Source organism: Mirounga angustirostris, unplaced genomic scaffold, assembly GCF_029215605.1.
Source record: "Mirounga angustirostris isolate CCGP_5_RB_7025 unplaced genomic scaffold, mMirAng1.0.hap1 SCAF_16, whole genome shotgun sequence".
NCBI lineage: Eukaryota > Metazoa > Chordata > Mammalia > Carnivora > Phocidae > Mirounga > Mirounga angustirostris.
This window is the reverse complement of record NW_026991724.1, coordinates 20,381,844-20,404,507: the sequence shown is the minus strand read 5'-3', so window position 1 is coordinate 20,404,507 and position 22,664 is coordinate 20,381,844. Positions and strand designations below refer to the sequence as shown.

Here is a 22,664-nt window from a genome sequence, read left to right as displayed (position 1 = left end):
TTTGCAGATGAGAGAATTGAGACAACAGGAAAATTATATGCACTGCCTAATATAATACAGCAGGTAAGTATTGGAGCTGGGATTCCAACCTATGTGTGTTTGACTCACAAGTTATCCCAGTGGAGAAGCTCATGGAACAGATTCTAGTTTTGATATGAATGGGAAGTGTGTGGGGAAAAGGGAGAATTTTCTCTATGCCCAGGGCAGAGGGCATCCATCAGATCCCTAGGCACATTGCCTGAAAGACAATACGTACAAAATAAATATTTATAAAATGGTGAAAGGAAGGAAGGGAGGGAAGGGCAATAGAGGCAGAGGAGGTAAGAGCAGAATTAGGAGGATACAAGAAAAAAGATATAAGCGTGTTAATTTATTTGGAAAACCATCCCTCCCGTGGTGGGCAGAAATCTGGGGATTCTGAGTCTTCTATTCCTTGTCTACTGGTACTGAGAACAGTTGCCTCATGCTTACCTCCATCCATAGGCGAGAAGGTCCATCATGAGGTGGTTTCTGAGTACCTTGCTGATCTTCCCACCTCTCCCTGGATCACTCAAGCCACATTTTACTTTCTGCTATTGTTCAAACATAAACATACTCCAGATTCAGGACCTTTGCATTTGCTGTTCCTTCTGCCTGAAGCACCCTGCCCCAGGTCTTTCTCCTGGCTTGCTCCCTCATTTTGCCTGTTTAACCAGGACTTCCCTGGCTCTTCCATCAGCAGAAGCACACACCCAACCTTCCAGTCCCCTGCAGTCCATCCCTTTCCCCTGAGACTGCTCTGTTCTTATTTGTAACATATGTATCTACTTGAGATTGTATTGTATATTTTTATTTATCTGTGTTTATCATCACCTTGCCCCATTAGGGTACAAGCTTCAGGAGGGCAAAGGATATCGTCTCTCTTGTTCATTCCTGAATCTTCAGCATCTAATACAGTGCCAGGCATATGGTAAGCACTCAGTAAATATTTGTAGAATGAATACACGAATAGCAAATGCTTGAAAAATGCTAACTGAATGAATGAATCCCAAAACCAAGAGCAGATGGATCATCTGCTTGAATCTAAACATGGTACAAGTGTCCCTTGTTTACAAAGTGAATTTAATGATGCCAATTATTCATATTACAAAAAATGATTCTTCACGTTACCGAAGGTTTCATTTGAATGCTAGTTAAAACAGCTACCTCCTTTAGTGCTTTTAAAAATATAATCCAATTTACAAAATGGTGGTATGCAGACAACTTTTCTGGAACGTATGAACTTCCTAAAATTAATTACAGGTATGCATAATGACAGTTCTGCTTCTGATTTCTAATTCTAGTTTATTTGCTGTGTAATGACTAAGAGACTGGCTTATTAAATGGCCTCACAGAAGGCTATTTCAATGTTCCTATGTGCATACATTTACATTCTTTTTTAAACTTGTGAATAGGCACATTTAAATGTGTTTGTGCTCTAGGAGAACCATTGGAAATGTTATTCAAGATTGGTACTGGCTTGCTTTGCAAATAGTCTATGGTTTGGACAACAGGACTTAAGAGAGCTCTGTGTTCCAATTTTTATGAACGTTAGAACATTGACTGTGTTGAGAGGGAAAAGGCAGAAACCATTGTTAACCAATGCAGAAAGCTTTTTACAAAAATCTTTCTTTAGTGTCCTCAGCTTAAGACAGATGAACTTACACAGCATAAGCTGTATTTCAGTGTTTTCCCCAGTTGTGTATGTTTCTCTCCCTTTTCAGTGGCCTCTTTCATGGCTAAGAACTAATAGTGGTGTTTCCATAGGTCAGACTGGAATGTACAGGTGGCTCCCAGAGCTTTCTTCTTGGAGACAGTATTCCAGAAAAGTCTCTCTATTCTTTTTTTTTTTTTTAAAGATTTTATTTATTTATTTGAGAGAGAGAATGAGAGAGAGAGAGCATGAGAGGGGGGAGGGTCAGAGGGAGAAGCAGACTCCCTGCCGAGCAGGGAGCCCGATGCGGGACTCGATCCAGGGACTCCAGGATCATGACCTGAGCCGAAGGCAGTCGCTTAACCAACTGAGCCACCCAGGCGCCCAAAGTCTCTCTATTCTGATTGATCGTCACCTTAGTTCTGGGTCTTAAGCCATGATTGATTTTCCATTGTACAGAGTATTGTTTTGGGCTATGGATGGAATTTAAGAATAACATAGCTATTCATTGAATGCCTATTAAGTGCTTTAATTCCGGTCCTTACAACTGTTCTACAAAGTATGCCCATTTTATAGGCGAGGATGAGAAATTTCGGAGAATTGAACGGCTTACTCAAAGTCAAACAGTTTGCTAATAAATGAATAATTAAATGTGATGTAATTGCTCAGAGTCTGCAAGGGAATATCATTTGGGGAATGATTTATATGGGAGAGATTGTAAGGGGAGGTGAGTGAAGCTTTCGTTAAAGGTATTCTTTTTCAGCTGAGAATTAAAATATGCAGAAGAGTTAAGATTAAGTATAGGGAGAGAACATTGCATGGAAGGAGTAGATTGTGTAAGAGCATTGAGGCAAGATGGGATTTGGGGCATTTGAGGACCTAAAAAAGATTCATAAGCCTGATGCTTAATGTACTCTGAGGAAGTACACAGAGACGAATAATCCAGGGCTTTGTAGGACAAGGAAATTGTACCCCAAATGCAATGGGCAATGTGATTTTTTTTAAAAAAGCAGGAGTGATCTGATTGTATTTATTGACAAAGAATATTTTGGCTGTGAGCCAGTGAAAGCAAGAATGGATGCATGGCAATCCATTGCAGTTAAACAGGAGAGAGGGCTGCTGGCTTGGAAGATGCAATGGCAGCAAAGAGGGATGCATGCCCTACGTGTGTTTTGGAAATGGAAACAGGACTTTATGTTGAATTGGTATTGGCAGAGGAGAGAGAGAAAGATGTCAAGGATCATTCTTATGTGAGTGACTCAACCAGTTGAGTGGATATAGATGCTTATTATTGACTAAAAGTCTGCGGGATGACCAGGTGTGTGAGTATGAGACCAGGTGTGGGAAGTAAGATTCCCCAACCTGCAGTTTTATGAACCCATTTTGGGTACGAGGCTGCTCTCCTTTCCTGTGCCCACAAATATCCTCCTGGGTCAGGAAGGCAGTGTCACCTGATGTTTAATTAGCTAAAAATATAAATCACTCTGCTGTGAGCAGAAGGCCTGGGTTCTGAACTCTGGCTTTGGATAAATACTTGCCTCACTCTGAGCCACTTCTTTTTTGTCCAGAATGAGGAGGCTTGCCCAAAAGATGTCTACATTCCTGTTTCTCTATAAAAGCCCATGATTACTGATGATGGTCAGTCCAGGCACAGTTTTTCAAAACTATGTCCGAAGGATATATTTATATTGACCCCTTGCAGTTGGAAGCCTGTCCTGAGATATAGGTGAAATAGGACATGGGGCAGTGGTAATGGCCAGAAGATACACAGAGGCATTCACGTTACCCCAGAGCTCAGGGCAGAGGTCAGATTCCCTCATGTCACCATGTAGGGCCATTTGTCAACAATTCTTTGCTATTCATGGCATCCAAGGATTTTCAGCAGCTTTTTTTCCTACCTAAAGTGTCCACACCTTTGCTCCCTCCAGTTTCCTCCTTCTCTGCTCTTCTCAGGGGAGGGAGCAGAATTCCTCGGCACAGAGAGTGGGCTTGGAAACTGAGCTGCCCAAGTCTGATTCCTGGTTATGACCCTTCCTGGCTGTGGGCAAATCTTACCTCTGTGAGCATCAGTTTCCACGTCTATAAAGTTGTAATGACGTCTGTACCGACTTCAGAGAAGTGTTTTAAGTTAGAAAGGTGACAATTCACAGTGCCTAAAAAATAGTAAATATTCAGTGAATGCGTTTCTCCCTCCGCTCCTCCCTCCTTTGCCTTCTCTTCCTTATTATCTTACATTTTTCAGAACTGAGCTACAGGATCAAACATTTCAGAAAATATCCCCTGACCTTTCCCTGCCACAGAGAATCTTGTGTATAATTTGATCATGCCACAGCATATTATCCCGTTTCCTTGTCTCACTCCCATCTCTCCGTGAGAGATATCTAGAGACCAATAATTATTGATACTTCATCACTGTATCTCAAGCATACAAGCATATGGTAGGTGTTCAATAAACGTGGGCTAACCTTTACTGCCAAAGAAGATGTTTTAAGAAGGATGGCTGGGAAGAGGGATGACAGAGAAGAGGAAAAAAAAAAAATCCCACATGTCATGCCAACTCCTCAAAAGAGATTTTGGTATAGAGTATCAAGGAAAAATGGTAAAAAGCAAAATCCATTAACTGGCCCAAATTGCATTAACAGTTCTCTACTTTGTGACATATACTCATCATTTAGTCTTTAGTACAAGCAAGTCTTGATTGACTAAGAAATGTTTATCAAAAGAAGCAAAATTTACCATGTGTATTTACAGCGTGAAGTCTCTCCTCCTATAGCTTTGCTTACATCAGTGGAAGGGGGAAAATGCACCCAGACAGTCTAATTTCTTTAAGTCAGATGAGTCACGGAAGCAAACATGGGAAGATGTGCTACAAAATAATCAATCATCAGATAAAACTGTTTTGGATGTGGCAGATGTATAAAATGAAGTACGGCTATCTTTTCTCAGCTAAAAGTTTGTGTATTTACAAAAGATTCTGGTAGAAGGTGCGGAGAGATTAGCCAAACCATCACTTAAATGGGGGTATGATTTCAAAGCAGGAAAGCTGCTGAAAATAGTAGTCCTCTCTCTATCCTCTTCCTCCTAACCCTGTCCCTCACCCTCATGCCAATACCCAGTAATTGCTTTTCCATGATAAACATTTTTTACTTTTCTTTTGTTAACAGTGTGGCTCCTAGAATACTTACATGTTTTATTTGGCCAGTATCTGTTTTAAATATCATGTTTTAAATGGAAAATACTCATAGTAGCAAAGGCAGCAGCATCCTAATCAGTTAGAAGAAGGGAGGTGCCTTCCCCATATTATTGCTCAATCTTATTACCCCCATTTTGGGAAACTACAATGCTAGGTGATAAGCTGTATGTCTAAGTTTGTAGAACTTAGACATTGTGGAGCGTGGGTGTCTTCACATAGCTTTCTCATTCCAGTTCATGTGGGTATTTCTCAGATGTAAACTGACAAGCATTCAGTCTGATAGGATGAACACTTCCTAGAAACTGGACATTTAACATCTTATAATGCATCTGTATCCTAAATGCCAAACCTGTCAAACTCTGTCTCCAAATGCCCATAGCATCATAGTCTCTGCATACCCACTTGGTATGCTTGGAATAAGCTTTCCCATGCATGCTCCAGCTAATTCCAATATATTCTTTGAAAACTTTCTGCTCAGGTGTCCTGTCCTCCAGAAATATTTTCCGGATTCTCCTTGCCCTTTCCTCTCTCCTGCCAACAGTATTAATTTAATATCCTTCCTTTATGTTCTGTGCACCATGTGCCTAATTCAGATATAGCATTTGACTGGTCATTTATTAAAAAACAAAACAAAACAAAAAAAACCTTCCCAAGGCTCTTATTCATTAAGGGTAGCAGCCATTTTTTTATACATAATTTGGGGATACATATCCCCAGTTATATACATATCCTTAGAGCCGGTCACAGTGCATGTGAGGATAAAATAAGAATAATATCTAGCATTCATTTAGTGCTTACATAGATCAGGCACTGTTCTAAGTAGTTTACATGTAGACTCATCTAATTCTCATAACGCGATTGTGAGATTGAAACTATTGAAAAGGATCTTTTCTACAAGAGGTAGGGAGGGAGGAAGGTATTGGGGGGGAGAGGAATGTGTACAAAAATACATATACAGCTTACCTATGCAAACATTCACACATCATAGATCTGGATATTTTACTTAATCATACACTTGATAAGTTTTAACACAAAGAGACTGCCAACCACATTGATAAACACCCAGCACAGATAACAGGTGCTTCTTTGCCCTCTGTGTTCTGCCACAGACTGTTCAGAGTTTTCGGTCCTGGATGTCACAATGACAATCAGGACATTGAAGGGCCTGGAATGTGAGCCACATCGAAAAATGATTTGAGAATGTATAGTTTGGAGAAGAGAATGCTCTGGGGGTACATGATCACTTTGTTCATATATCTGAAGTGCTGTCATAAAGAAGAATGATTAGATTTATTTTGCTTGGTCCCAAGGGGTACAAAACTGAGACTAATGGATGGAGGCTTTGGAGAGGGAGAGCGAATGCTGCTCAGTCTCCGGAAGAATTTCTGGCCAGAAAAGGTCTCTGCCACTAGATGTTGTGCTCCTCGGAATAGAGAGCTTTGGTTCATTTCAGGCAGAGGAACCCAGACTGTATGTCCATCTGACAGATATTCTCACATTTCACAAGGGTCTTGTGCTGTAAATGGTGGGGGGGGTGGTATTACAGCACCACCATCTCTTTTCAGTACAGTTTTTCATAGAAATTGTAACAGGTCTAGTTAGAGTACCGTATGCCTTGAACAAAAGTTTGTTTCTATTAATGTTAAAACTACTAGTACTGTTGCAATTACTATTAATAGTCATATAATAGGTGCCCTTTGGAGAGTAACTACTGTGTAACAGGTGCATAGTCCCTGTGCTAGACACTTTGCATTTTGCATACACCATGTCACTTAACTTGCATAGCAATCCTGAATGGGCAGTGTTATCAAATTCATTTTGCAGTTGTAGGGTGCTGAGGCTCTAGGAGATGAAGCAATCTTTACAGGGTTAGCCAGATAATAACACTCCAACCATTGTGTGTCTGACCATAAACTCAATTGTCTCTCTGTTTTAGGTAGGGGAGAAGAAAAAGGAGGAAAGTACAGGAGAAGAGAGGAGATCAAAGGAGGGGAAAAATATATAGTAATTCTAGGTTTGAGTCAGATTTATTTTGGGAAAAGATGATACTCTGCTCCTGAAATGTTCTAATTTCTTGTGTGTGTAGCTGTACATTGCTGGTTGTATAGATTGCAATTATCAGTGACAGATTCATTTTTTAATTCTTTTTCTAATGAATCCATTGGATTCTGTGGCCACTTTCATAGGAAGAGCTGCCTCACAATTGCATGAGAACAGATTAATTTATGTGTGTGGCTCATACACATCTTCTCAAAAAGATAAATCAAGAGGGACTTAGGTAGGGTAAGAAGAAGAACTTGAATAGGATTGGAAGATCAAAGATAAGATTTTGAGATATTATCAGTGTATCAAGAATAACAAAATTAAACATGTATCCAAAGACAAATGGTACTAAGCAATTTTGATAGTTTCTTCCCCCCAAGGTACTTAAAGAACCTATGGTGGATGAGCTGATTCAGACAAACAGCCAGCCTCATTGGGATCAATGTATGGAAAGCATATAACAAGTGCTTGTGCCTATTTTCTCACATGTGTCGTCCTTTTGCTGACCATCTTTCTAGAGCTACCACCACTATGAGGTCTGTATTCACTTCTCTGATCCTAGGGTTTTCTTTCAAGCTTCTAAAGAAGCTATCCTCTGCATCACAAAATTAGATTCAGAATCATGTTCTATGTGTCTACTTTTCTTTTCCATGCAAGTGGGAGGAGATGCACATAGCAGTTTGCAGTATCACTGGGGAAATGCTAACTGTAGATCTTCAGATGACTTCATGGGGTAAACTAACTTTGACTTTAACCTTTAGCTTTGCAAGTCCAAGAATTCAGTCTTGTCTGAGTCCCAGAGATGATTGATCAGAACATTTATTGTACTTTCCTAACACTTGAGTTATCTCAATGTTAAGTGGAGGAGATCTGGACAAAACAGATGCTCACAATCCCAATTACTTGAAAAGCAATGAAGACAACTTCATTCACCAGAATTTCTCCTAAGAGGAGTCCCATATATGTTCTGAACAAATAAATAATATGTGGAATGAATAGTGAGCAGAAAGAAAACGTTCAGGTGGAGAAGAATGGTTCCCAAATTACTTTCTCAAGGACAGGATAGCTCCATATTTTTTTGGTTTTGATTAAGCATCTTGAATTGTTGAGAGGTATAAAATTGGGAGTCAGAGTCAAGGTAGATATAAATTGTACCTGGCTGCTACATCTCACATGCAGGTGTACCACTGATATCAAAACTAGGAAGTGACTATGGAGAAGAGGAAAGTGTAATGGAGATTTTTTTCCCGCTATAGATGCAACGTAAGTCCTCTTATTTTCCTGCCGAACACCTTCAGTAAGGTTTATCATGTTTGATAATGCTTTTATGACACTGGATTATTTTGGGGGTGGGGTGGGGTATTTAAAGGGACTGAGTGAGCTATGAGTCTGGTACTTTCCCTGCACCTTATAAACTAAAGAAGGAGAGGACATTTAGGTTACATGTAATTATGGGGTAATGATACCTAGCTTTTGGGGCTGTTAAGAGGATTAAACAAAAACAAAATGTAAGCTATATGGAAATAGTACATACTCAACATGTATTTTCTATCTTCTTATGGGAAAGCCAACTTATATCAAGTGCTCATAAGAAACTAAACGTGTGAATGAAGTTGGTAACAATGAGAAGACTAGGAAGTGTGTGTGTGTGTGTGTGTGTATGCATGTGTGCATGTGTGTTGGGAATTGACTGAAAAGACTTGTTAACTTACTGATTTGGGAAGTCTCACAAATGAAGGAGAGCACAGGGATGATCCAGCCAACTTGTCAGTGGCCTCACACTTGTAGCCTCTTTGCCTTTCCTGTAATAGGACTAGCCCTGTCAAAGGGGAAAGAGGCATGTCTGGCCTCTCTTTCCCACCTCCCACCCCATACCTTGCTGGGATACATTGTAAATCTATCTCATCTCCTGCTCTTCTTGCTTTTGATAGCCATACATTTCTTCAGATATGTTAATAAAAGCAATCTTGCTATAGCCAGGTGATTCTGTTGTTCAGGAGTCATTTGTCTCTTTGTGATGATCATATTTATCATTTGTTTTATTTTAAGGTTTTTAATCTCAGCTTGTTGTTCTTGTTGCTTTTGTTCTGAGTTCCAGAGACAGGACACTGGCAATTTATCAAAACCCCAACTATAGGCAACATTTCCTACACAAAGTATACATTTCTTGGGCAAGGCATCTTGCTTTTTCCAGTGATATCATCCCTAGAATTTCTAGCACAGAACAAGGCACAGGATAGAAGCTCAATAAACAGTCAGATTAAAAAATAAATAAATAAATAAAATAAACAGTCAGATATTTCCTGGGGTCCTCTTAATGGAAGAGTTTATATTACATTTTACACATTTCTTACAACAAAAACTTGTGCCTTAAAGTCTGTCATTGTTAAGTGTATTTTCTTGGGTTCCAGTAACTTAAAATTTGTAGCAACTTAATCTCTCTCTCCGAACACATTTGCAATGCTTGATATTAGGAATATCCTGTGGTTTTCTGTGGGTCATCTACCATTATACTGTGTTGCATTCGTTAAAGAGAAAGCCTACACGAAGTGTAATTTTTTACAAAAATCCTTTATTATTATGGCCTATAGCAATTAAAGCTTAAAATTAGAATTAAGGATTGTACATTTTTATGCAGGTGACCATATAGATGTATTAACATTGTGGCAGGGTTTTTCTTTGCAGGCACAAAGTTGTCATTAGGAAATATAATACTCATTTTTTTCTTGATTAATTATAGCAAAGGCATAACAAAATATATATTGTGTGTTGGAGCATGCACCATTTGCAAAATTATAAATCATGAATAAGCTGAGGTTGGAATCCAAAACATTCTGTAAGAAACTCACACAGTAAGTATGAAATTTGTTTCATGAAATTGTTTTGGTAAAGAGAATTTATGCACTTAAAACATGAAGAAATATACCTTGATAACACAATTCACAATCTAACATAGTCTGAGTTCTCCTCCCAGCTTACCAAATCTGTCATACTTCAGGTATGTGTAGCTTTGGAAGATATTCTGATAATGGTACATAATAAATAATATAAAACACATTTTCTAATAGTAACCGGACATCCAAAAGTTGCCAGATACCATGTTAAGTGTTCTCTGTGGCTATCTGATATAATTCTCACAATGTCTCTGCTAAGTAGGTGCTGTATTTATTGTTACTATTACTATTTATTACGGTAAAACTTACATTCCATAATGTACACATCTTAGGTGTATTATTTCATAAGTTTTGGCAAATGTACACATTTGTGTAGCTAATACTTCAATCAAGAAGATAACCATGCTTCCTGGAGTCCAGAATCTCTCATGGTTTGTCTCCTTCTCTGATTTCTTCCCATTCAGTTTTCTTGCCCTTCCCCTGTGCTATTTCTTATGTTCCACATATGGGTGAAACCATATGATAATTGTCTTTCTCTGCTTGACTTATTTTACTTAGCGTAATCCCCTCCAGTTCCATCCATGCAAATAGTGGGTATTCATCCTTTCTGATGTCTGAGTAATATTCCATTGTATGTATGAACCACATCTTCTTTATCTATTCCTCTGTTGAAGGGCTTCTTGCCTCCTTCCACAGTTTGGCTATTGTGGTCATTGCTGCTATGAACCAAACTGAGGGTTACGGGGGAGGAGGGGGATGCGGTAACCAGCTGATGGGTATTAAGTAGGGTACATGTGGTGATGAGCACTGGGTATTATATGCAACTAATGAATCATTGAACACTGCATCAAAAACTAATGATGTACTATATGCTGGCTAACAACATAATAATAAAAAATAATTATAAAAAAAACAAACCCCACATACTCACAAAATATAAATGTGATAGAAAATGTTGTTGTGGGCGCCTGGGTGGCTCAGATGGTTTAGCGTCTGCCTTCAGCTCAGGTCATGATCCCAGGGTCCTGGGATCGAGTCCCACATCAGGCTCCCTGCTCAGTGCAGAGCCTGCTTCTCCTTCTCCCTCTGCCATTCCCTCTGCTTGTGCTCTTCTATCTCTCTGTCAAATAAATAAATAAAATCTTAAAAAAAAAAAAAGAAAATGTTGTTGCTGAATTAACCACATACTCACAAAATATAAATGTGATAGAAAATGTTGTAAAAAAAAGAAAACTGCCATTTTTAGTTACAATTTCCAGATGGAAAAAAAAAGTAAATTTAGAAGAGTTAAATAATTTGCCAGTGTCACACCAGTAGTAAATAGCAAAGTTGGTCATCAAACCCATGCTCCTTGCCGCACAATGCTGGGACAACCAAGACTTAGCTTCAGCATCTGTGGATTTCCTCTTGTTTCTTTTTATACTGATAATGGTATGCTTTTGGAGAGAAAACAGATTGGAAGGCTGAGTGAGATTATGTCTAACAATGTTTCTGACACTGTTTTTCAAAACTGATGATCATTAGAATATCCTAGCTTTGTAAGGACAGAGATTCAAGCTCCACCTTTGGAAGTTTGATTTAGTAGACTGGAGTGTAGACCTATGATCTGTGTGTGTGTGTGTGTGTGTGTGTGTGTGTGTGTGGTGAGAACATTTAACATCTACTCTCAGCAACTTTTAAGAATATAATACAGTATTATTAGCTCTAATCACTGTAATCATTAGATCTCCAGAACTTTTTTATCTTATAACTTGGAAGTGTGTATCCTTTGACCAATGCCCCCGCCCCCATTTCCCCTACCTCCCAGCCTCTGGTAACCACTATTCTACTCTCCATTTCTATGAGTTTGGCTTTTTTAGATTTCATGAGGATGTAGAGAACTCTTGTGCCTGTGGAAAACAGTATGGAGTTTTCCTCAAAAAATTAAAAATAGAACTATTATATGATTCAGCAATTCTACTTCTGGAAATTTATCCAAAGGAAATGAAAACAGGATCTCGAAGAGATAGCTGCACTACCATGTTTATTGCAGCATTAGTCACAATAGTCAAGATATGGAAACAACTAAGTATCCATCAGTAGCTGAATGGATAAAGAAGGTGTGGTATATACATACAATGGAATATTATTCAGAAAATGTCCTCTTTGCAGTAACAATCTAAGATACTCTATCTTTGGCTTTGTCATTGAGATGTTTACGTCCTTGCAGGAGGCAAGAAAAGCTGAAGGTCATGCTCTAGCTCTTAAATCTTTGCCAAATTCATTGGTCAGAATGAATCACATGACCCTCTTGGAAGGGATTGGAAAACCATGGAGGAGAACATAGGTTTTCCGAGTAGAGTCAATGTCTTTGTCACAGACAAATTTTGAGAATCATTCTCCTTTATGTTTCTTTCCCTAGAAGTTTGTGGATTTGATGCAGTTGAAGTAGATTTAATCTTCTGATTTCCTAGGAAGTAATACCTTTACCATGATATCTCTACCTTGGCATGGAGTACTTTTCCTTGTCTTTGACTACTGTGCTCATGAAAAGTGAGAAGCTATTGTATAGATGCTGACAGTCCTGCCACCACTGCCCTTGGTTGCTCCTTCATTCCTTCAAGATAGCATTATTTACATTGCTCCTAGCCAGAATCGTTGTATTCCCACCTGAACTTGCTGCCAGCTGGATGCCAGTTTAATGTCAGCTGATACTTTGAAGGCAAAGATTTTAAGGTTCTAGCCTCTAGTGGTTATGGACCAACTTGAGTCAGCCTGGCTTCTGATCCAGCCTGGCTTCTGATCCAAGCTCCGTCATTTACTAAGTATGTGAGTTTGGCAAATGACTTAACCTCACTGAACATAACTTCCTCTTGACTCAAATGGGGGTAATTATAGTTTCTACCTCATGAGAGTGTCATACGTGTTAAAAATGATAACCACATAAGTGCTTAGTATAGGGTCTGGCATATGGAGGGCAACCAATAAACTTTGTCTGCTCTTTATAATGGGATGTCTTTAAGACCTCTGATCTGCCAGTATCTAGTAAAAGGAAACTCCTATGCATTGTCTCACCCAGAGAAATGGATTTCACCACTGCAATGCTGAAAGAGAAGCCTTTTTCCATGCCTTCAAATTAATCACTTTCAGTTCTTTTCTTACCTTGTTGGAAAGCTGGCTATGACCCTGTCTTTCAGCTCTAAATGATGATCTTATGAAAGTTAAAATGAAATTAGCAAAATGGTGCTTTTCTGTCAATGAAAGCATGTCAGCTATAAAAGGGTTGTGAATAATAACTCACATTTCCCCTATTCTATTCTACATGAAGCTGGGTGTTATCTAACAGAAGGATGTTAAATCATGCAACGTAAACTTTATTTTCCCAGAGTGGCAAGTGAGCTATTTTCAACTTTCTGTTGTGACACCATTCTTTAGGTGGTGTCAGCATGCCTGTTATCAATTTCCCTTTTCATAAGCTGTGTGCTTCTTCTCCAAGAGAGCTTATTGAGATCCCTTCCCCAAGATTGCGGAGGCATTTCCCTGGATGTCCAAGTTGGATTGCCCTTAAAAATGGTGCTTTCTTACTCAAATATGAAAATACCGCAGGTTCCACCTACCTCCGAGATTCATACTATGTATGTCACATCAGTATACGTTGGCACATCCGGCATATGTATTCCTAGACATTCCCAAGTAATATCTGTTTCACTCTGATCATTTACAAAACTAATTTGGCCATGAAAAATTTATTTTCACCAAAAGGTGTGTTCCAAAAAATTATGTATTTGACGGGATCATGGGCCAGATTTATGATCACTTACACTATGGAGCCTGGCCTGTTTCTCAGATTTGGAAAGATAATCATAAAGGAGCGATTGCTTGGCCTGATCTGGTTTTGTAAAGCCAATGGGGAACATAAGCACCTCGTCCCATCCCTTTGGCAGGGATGGGACTAAGGTGGGGAAAGTGAGGCTCTTGTCCCCAGTGTCACACTATCTAAAGGAGGTTCCAAAGAGCTCAGTAATCAAGGTAAGTAATGTTTTGATGCATAATTAAAAAATAATGCAAATTTCCATTATGAAAATAATGGCAAATTTTAAGTAAAGGCAGGATCAGTGTTTCTAATTTTTTCTTTTGCTTTTGATTCTATTACGGCTGTAGACAGTTTGCGGATGTACCATTCTTGTTCCTTTCTTTACTTAAAATTCTTATACTTTGTGTATCATGGATTTTTTGCATTAATTTTGATATTTTAAAAAGAGTACATTGAAATACCATGGCCCTTGATTGCTGAGATTTTTTTTGGAGTCCTTTAAACTTTATCCCCAAGACACATGTCCCAGCTACTTCTACTCCCAGCTCTGCTGTTTTATTCCTGCCCAAATGCAACTGGAAGTAGAAAAGAAAACTCATTTTATCTTGTGCTGAGGTTCTGCACAAAGTGCAAAGTAAGAAGAGATGGCACATCCATGTACATAGTGGCATTATTTACAGTAGCCAAAAGATGGAAGCAACCCAAATGTCCATCAGCTGATGACTAGGTAAGCCAAATGTGGTGTGTGTACACATACACACAGAAGAATATTATTCAGTCTTAAAAAGGAAGGAAAGTCTGACACATGCTGTAATATGGATGGAAATTGAGGACATCGTACTAAGTGAAATCAGTCACAGAGAGACAAATACTGTGTGATTTCCCTTACACACCATGTCAAGAGTCACCAAAGTCAAAGAGACAGAAAGTAAGAATGGCAATTGCCAGGGAATGGAGAGAGGGAATGGGGAGTTGTTATTTAATGGGTACAGAGTTTCAGTTTTGCAAGATGAAAAGGTTCTGGAGATTGGTTGCACAACAATGTAAATACACTAACACCACTGATCTGTACACTTAAAAATTATTAAGACAGTAAATTTTATGTTACATGTGTTTTATCACCATTAAACTTGAACAAAAGAAGAAATGACAAGGATCAGGGATAGAGAAGCACATGATCAAAAGCAGAACTTGAGAATGGAGATGAGGAGCCGTAATGGCAGGAATGGGAGGAGAGAAAACGGAGTAGGGTGAGTGGCCTGGGGGACTTCCAGCCACAAGGCTTCTCACTGGGAACAGGGTGCATCAGAAATTGGGCTGAAACATGTTCACTCAACATTAAGTGTCTTTTCTGTCTCTTTTTCTTCTTAGACTACTTTCTAGGGAAAAAGAGGTATTTAAATATAAGATAGATTTTGATTAGAGGTCCTATCTGTTAATGTACACCTTCACAGTGCTGATGGACTGGCCGAGACGTGCCGCGCATTTCGGATGCTTTTATAGAAAAGCTAAGACTTATTTTTCTAATAACTCTTTCATCTGTAGCATCTAGGTTTTCCATTAGGAAAACTAAAATAGCTCGTGGAATTGCTTTTTGTCTTTCTACAATAACAGACACTGCAGCAAGCTAGTCACTTTGGGCTATATGTAGAAAAAGATGTGGATACAATGAGAAAAATCTCTCTTCATTCCACACCCTTTTGGCAGAAGGACATTTTTTGACATCTCCTTCATGTTTCCAGGTCAGAGAACATCTCCCCTTATGTGAATGGAAAAGAGATAATTTATAACAACATATGCTAAATAATGGACTGTGATCTCTTTGAGGGCAAATAGCATCTATAAATAATTTTAATAACTCACAAAGAGCTTTGTTCTTACTTAGGTTCTAAGTATAGCTTTTTTGTTTGTTTGTTTTTTACCTTTTCCCTCATCTGAATATACTAGATGCTTCTTTTTTTCTTTTCTTTCTTTCTTTTTTTTTTTTTTTTGGTGGGGTGGGTAATCAGGGTAGACTGTGGTAATAAATGTACCCCAACCCCAGTGACTCAAAAAATTGCTCTCTTATGTACTGCCTGTTCATTGAAGGTCAGGTGTAGCTCCGTCCTCTGTCATTTTCACTCTGGGCCCCATGCTAATGGTGAGATCTTATCATTGTCATGACCTAGAATACGGCAAAGCATGAGGGGCCAAGCTGCTCTTGCTCAGAAACGACTCATCACTTTGTCCACATTTCATTGGCAAAAGCAATTCATATGTCCCCTCAAGTTTGACAGTGTAGTTTTGCATAGTCTTCTTTTAGAGAGGGCCCCCATAATGACAACAAGAAACTGGAATAGTTGGCAAAGAGAAATACTCTGCAGGTGGTTGAAGAAAGAGAAGGAGAGTGAATATCTCTACAGTTTACCAGGAACTTTATATGCTTTCTCATTTAGCTGTCATTACATCTTGACCACAACCTATGAGATACATATCGTTCTACTTTTGTTATAGCTGAGGAAGCTGGGTTCAGGCCGACTCAGTAACCTACCTGAAGTCACAGAGTTATTGTGTATTAGAGCTGGTGTTTGCATCTGTGTCCAACTAACTCAAAGTCTGCGCTACCCCCGAGACAGCGTAGTGACTCCCACATTCACGTGTGGACAAAGCGAAGCCCAAAAACCCTATTGTGCAAGTCACTTTTTTAAATAACATGACCCAATATGAACACTCATATTAACTGATTCAGCAGATAGAAAGCAGCACATGGAAAGACTGATATAAATGGTTAAATTCTTTTAGAAGCAGAATGGTACTAAAAATAGCAAAGTACTCCACATTATGCCTTTTCCGTAGGGAAAAATGTGAGTCTCACTGACCGTCAAAATATGGGTGATCCAACTCTTTTAAGAAATATATTTATTTTAAATCACTATTTCTGGAGCATCAGAAATAAGACCAAAACATGTTATTCTAGAAATGGCTAGAAATGGAGAAATCAATCAGTTCAGTAATAATATAAGAAAAGAGTTTACCAAGACAATGCATTTACATCAGCATAAAGTTAAAGGCTGGCCAAGGAAACCACTGTTGGAGTACAAGTAAGTTTAACCCTTTTGGGAGGCTGTACAACCAGTCTTGGATATCTCATTCAGAGAACTCAACCCCACCCCCATTCTGTTTTCATCCGATCCCGAGGACCTTATTTGAAATAGTAAAAAAATTACATGGTACGGATGCTTTTCATCTTATTAAAAAGAAGCATGAAGAAAATGTGAAAAGAACCTGAATGTCCAATAATGGGCAGATAGATAAGTAAAATCTGACTCATGTACACAAAGTTCAAAATCATGTGTAAAGATGATTTGGCTTGGGGCACCTGGGTGGCTCAGTTGGTTAAGCGACTGCCTTCGGCTCAGGTCATGATCCTGGAGTCCCGGGATCGAGTCCCACATCGGGCTCCCTGCTCAGCAGGGAGTCTGCTTCTCCCTCTGACCCTCCCCCCTCTCATGCTCTCTCTAGCTCATTCTCTCTCAAATAAATGAATAAAATCTTTAAAAAAAAAAAAAAGATGATTTGGCTTTCATGTTAAGTGAAACAATTAGAATATAAAATGGAGTATATTATAGTATCTCCCCTCTGTAAGACAAATGAATAGAAAAACAAATAGGGATGCCTGGGTGGCTCAGTTGATTAAGCGTCTGCCTTCGGCTCAGGTCATGATCCCAGGGTCCTGGGATCAAGTCTCACATTGGGCTCCTTGCTCCACAGGGAGCCTGCTTCTCCCTCTCCCTGCCACTTCCTGGGCTTATGTGCACTCTCTTCCTCTCTCTCTCTCTCTCTGTCAAAAAAAAAAGAAAGAAAGAAAGAAAAAGATACATGAATATGTAGAAAAAGATAATACAGAAATGCATACAAATGTTAAATCTGCTAATATATGATGAAACTATTTGTGCATGTAGTCTGTATGACCATAGATTATTAGTATCTTCTTTCATTTATTCTCCCAGTAGACATTGTGGAGAGACTACAATATTGTTGATATAGTTCTAGGCACAGGAGTGAACAAAATCAACCAAATTGCTACCTTGTCCTCCTTATAATGAAGAACAGGGCATGTGAAAAATAAACACATTGTATGTTAGTTGGTGAAAACCCTTTGGGAAAACCTACATAAAATAAAGGAATACAGTGCTGTTGATGAGGGATTAGTTCACATATGTCGATCATGGGAGGTCTCTTGAAAAGAGGATATTTGTGTGGAGGCCTGAACAAAGTGGGGAAGCTATCCAGGTGGGTAAGTGGGGACAAATATTTGGGCAGAAAGAACACCAGACACAAAGACCCTAGGGGTACTTGGAGTCTTTCAGGAAAAAAGGAAGCAACTATGATCTGAATGAAGTAAGGAAGAAGGGAGTATGAAGAGAGGCAGCCAGTGGGGGGTTAGTTGGTGGCAGGGGGATTCCTGTAAGCCTCATAGACAGTTGTCAAGACTGTGGCTCTTCTGAAAGAGATAAAAAGCTATTGGAGGATTCTGGTCTAAGGTGTGGTATGATCTTTTGTAAAAGGGTCATTCTGGCTGCAGTGAGGGGGGTAGTTTGAAAGCAGGTTAGCCCAAACAAAATGAGATAAGAAATCGGTAGCTTGGACTTGGAGATGACAGCAGGAAAAATGAGGAATGTTCTGATTTAAAATACTCCGGAGACAAATCTGACAGTGTTTGCTTATGAATTGGAAATGGGATGTGAAGGGAGAAGACTCAGTCATGACATTCAGGTTTGTGCACTGAGAAACTGGGAAGATAGAATTGCCATGTATTGAAAGAAGATTGTAGAAGAGCCTCTTTGGGCATGGAATGGGAAGAAATCAGGAGTTTGGTTGGGGATGGATTAATTTTGAGATATTTAGTCAAACAGGCAAATAAATACATGAGTTCAGCATCGGCTGAATGAGATAACCTAAGGGTTAAGGATAGTTAGCTAAGAAAAGGGTTCCAGGACTCAGTCGTGGGGCACTTCAGTACTACTTAGAGCTGGAAAAGAGGAGGGGAAAGGGAAAAAGGAAACTGAAAGGTGATGACCAATGAGGCAGGAAGAGAACTGGGTGGGTATTTTCTCAAAAGCCAAGTATTTAAAGATGAAGGGAGTTTATGTCAATGGCTGTTGATGTGAGATGTGGAAAGAGAACTAATAAATGGCCATTGTATTTGGGGACAAATAATTGACAGTGGTTCCAACAGAGAGGTCAGATTAAAAGCCTAATTGGCACCTGCACCCCAATGTTTATAACAGCAATGTCCACAATAGCCAAACTATAGAAACAGCCCAGATGTCCATTGTCAGATGAATGCATAAAGAAGATGTAGTGTGTGTATATATATATATATATATATATATATATATATATATATATATATATATATATATATATATATGTATATACACAGACACACAGACACACACACACAATGGAATATTACTCAGCCATCAAAAAATGAAATCTTGCCATTTGCAATGACGTGGATGGAACTAGAGGGTATTATGCTAAGTTGAAATAAACCAATCAGAGAAAGACAATTATCATATGATTTCACTCATGTGGAATTTAAGAAACAAAACAGAGGAGCATAGAGGAAGGGAGGGAAAAATAAAACAAGACGAAATCAGAGAGGGAGAAAAACCAAAAGAGACTCTTAACTATAGGAAACAAACTGAGGGTTGCTGGAGGGGAGGGAGATAATGGATGGGGTAATTGGGTGATGGGCATTAAGGAGGGCACGTGATGTGATGAGCAGTGGGTGTTATATACAAGTGATGAATCACTGAAACTAATAATATGTTAATTGAGTGTAAATAAATGTAAATAAAATACAATTTTAAAAAATAAATTACAATGACCTGAAGCAATGGTCAACAAAGATGGGGGGGGGGGGGAGAAAAAAAAGCCTAACTGGAGTTGATACAAGATGAAATGGGAAGGGAAGACTTCAACACAGTGAATGTCCATCTTGTTCTAGGAGCTCTCCTGTAAAGGGAAACAGAGATATTGGACAGCAGTTTAAGGAGACTTGGGGATAGAGAGAAAGCTTTTGGTGAGGTGGGAAATACTGCAGTGTTTTTGTAGGATGATGGGAATGATTGAATGAATAGGGGAAACTTGAAAATCCAAGAAAGGAAGAAGATAACAGCAAAAGAGATGTCCTTGGCTGGGGGGAGAGAGGGCCCATGGCACACTGGAGAAGTTGGTGTGTGAAGCAAGTTGAGTTCACTCATCATAACAAGAGCAAACACATGCCCTTGTGGATTTAGATGCAGGGATTTGGGTGTAATTGGTGATGAATGCAGGTGGAACTTTCTCTTCTGATATAGGTTCTATTTTCTCAGTGAGTCAAGAGAAATTATGTTCTTTTCCCAAGTCACATAGCAATAAATCACAGAGACCTCTGGATTACAGATTCCAAACTGGGTTCTTTCCATGACACACTGCAATGGTGTTGCCTAATCTTCAGGCAAAAAAGCAAAACAAAGCTAAAACTTACCTACATTATAGACATCCTTGTTTGTGTTAATATTCTGAAGAGAGGTTATCACTCGATTACTGAAGTTCATATTGGAACTATTTTTATTGGCTAGAGGCATCCGCTAAACCTTTCCACTTGTACAATAGCAATCCTTTAGCTGATTTTCCTAAACTTTCTAAAGCTCAAGATTAAAAGCAGTAACCTAATGTCCATAACAAGTTCATAAGGTCAGTATTGGTAATACTACTTTAAAATTAGCAGATTAAGGCTCAACCAGACTAAGAAACTTTATTACCATTGTACCCCCACTTCTAGTATGGTTAATCGGGCTAAGTATTTGGTGGATGAGATTTAGTAGATATCTTGTGAATTTAGTTCAGTTGCAACAAACAAAAAACCCATCCGAAAGTGGCTTAATGACGCTACTGTTGTTTCAAGTCCGAGACAGTTTAGTTCAATGACTCGGCATCATCCAGCCGAGTGGGCTCAGTTTCCACCAGTTTCACATTTTGCTACCCTTAACTTGTAGCTTGTCCAAATAAGGCAGCTTGGCACATGAAGCTGGCCCTGTTTGGAGGCTGAACTAAGGGAACATTCCTGTCTTATATCTCTTTAAGATCAAGGAAAACTTTTCTAGGAGCTCTCCGAGATCCTGACTATAGATTCATATAGATCTTATACCTAGACACACCGAAACATTTGAATTGGCAAGATAAGTGAGACCATCCTGATATGACCTTAGACCAAGAAAGATTCAGATCATGAAGTTGAAATGGGCTCAGTCTCCCTAAGGACATGTCCATTTAGCGGGTAATAAAGACAAGATCAATGGGGTGCCTGGGTGGCTCAGTTGTTAAGCGTCTGCCCTCGGCTCAGGTCATGATCCCAGGGTCCTGGGATCGAGCCCTGCATTGGGCTCCCTGCTCAGCGGGAAGCCTGCTTCTCCCTCTCCCACTCCCCCTGCTTGTGTTCCCTCTCTCGCTGTGTCTCTCTCTGTCAAATAAATAAAATCTTAAAAAAAAAAAAAAAAAAGACAAGATCAAGGTAAGCAAGGAAGAAGGGGGATGGGAATGTTTGTAGTAGCAGCCCATCATCTTATGTCCAAATGAAGGGACTGGGATTTAAACCCAGATTTGACTGATTCCAAAGTCCAGGTTCTGTCCTTAGGAAAATCATTTCTTACCATTTTTCTTTTCCTCCTTCTCCTTCTCTCTTCCTTTTACTTCTCTCTCTTCCTCACATATACTTTTGCTCTGAATGTTGTAATAACCTATGCCAATTAGTTAAGCTTAATTCCTCATATAACACTTTAAATTATCCCATAAATAGCCAGATTCTTATAAACCATAGTCCTGAGCACAGTATACTTCATCAATGATTGGTCTAGGGTCATCTCGCTCATAGGACTTTATTGATCTTGATTAAAAATTACTTATTTTATTAAGTCATTAAAGAAGAGATTTTTATACTAACATGAATTTACTTATGAAACTTAAAAATCATACTTGTAGAGGTCGAGGAATCCATTGCCAGCCCTCTCATTTATCTGATGATGATTCTACATCAATGAGACAAGGAATGACCTATTGGTCAAGGTCAAGGTCAAGTCTTTTTTTGTTTTTATTATAAAGTAAAACCTATTAAACGGTAACTGTATCAGGTGCTGTATACATAAACCAAAGTTTTTAAAATGGCCTTCAGGTTCTATCTAATGGAGCCCTCCTTCATTTTGAATTGCTGACCTCACCTGCTACCACCTGCTCTTTTTGGGGTTTCTTTTATATAGTTCATCTTCATAGTTCATAGTTCATAGTGCTTCATAGTCTTTGCAATAATTTATCTTTTGTCTGCAGTTAGTAACACATTATTATGAAGCCATCCTTAACCATTTATAAGATAGGTCTTCTGCCTTCTAATCACTAATACTCTCTATCCCATGTCATGGGTTATTTTTCTCCATAGCCCTTTATAATACCAAGCACACTATCTTTTTATAAAGTTGTATTTGTCTTTCTTCACCTACCAGAAAGTAGGCTCCAATAGGCTGTGGTGTTTTTTCTATTTTATTCCTCTTTATATCTTGATTGGGCAGAAAAGTGTCTAGTATATAGTAGGTAATTGGTGCTTCCAGAATAAATCAATAAATTATCATCTGTACTTTCAGGAAGTTCCCAGTCTATTGGGAATAGCATGTAAACCAATGGACAAAGCAACCAACTGACTAATTCAGCAGCTATCCACCCAAATGGGTCCCACTGCAGTAATAGCATGAGATTTAAGAACACCATATGGAGTTAGGCTGCTTGAGATCCACTCTCAGCTCCACTAGTACAACCTGATGAGTTTAGGAAGGCTTCTTAAAGTTTCTAATACTTAGTTCCTCCATCAGTGAATAGTTTTTGGGGTTTTATTTTTTTTTTTTTGAGGAATTAGATTGTCTCTATAAAACCCTTTACACAGTGCCTGACAGAGTAAGTGCTCAATATACACATGTCCAAATTTATTATGTAAACAAAAAGAAAGAGCTAGATTCAATGCGGTCACAGATTAGCTCTGCCTGGGAAGTTCAG

General features: G+C 38.9%; 1 long non-coding RNA gene across 1 annotated transcript in view; it reads left to right on the top strand.

The window, feature by feature from the left end:
* Positions 1-22,664, top strand: part of LOC135362845 (uncharacterized) — a 332,331-nt gene that overhangs the window by 4,698 nt on the left and 304,969 nt on the right. The window contains exons 2-3 of the long non-coding RNA XR_010408194.1: positions 8-63; positions 866-949. This is a non-coding gene — a long non-coding RNA (uncharacterized LOC135362845). The remainder of the gene's footprint in view (positions 1-7; positions 64-865; positions 950-22,664) is intronic.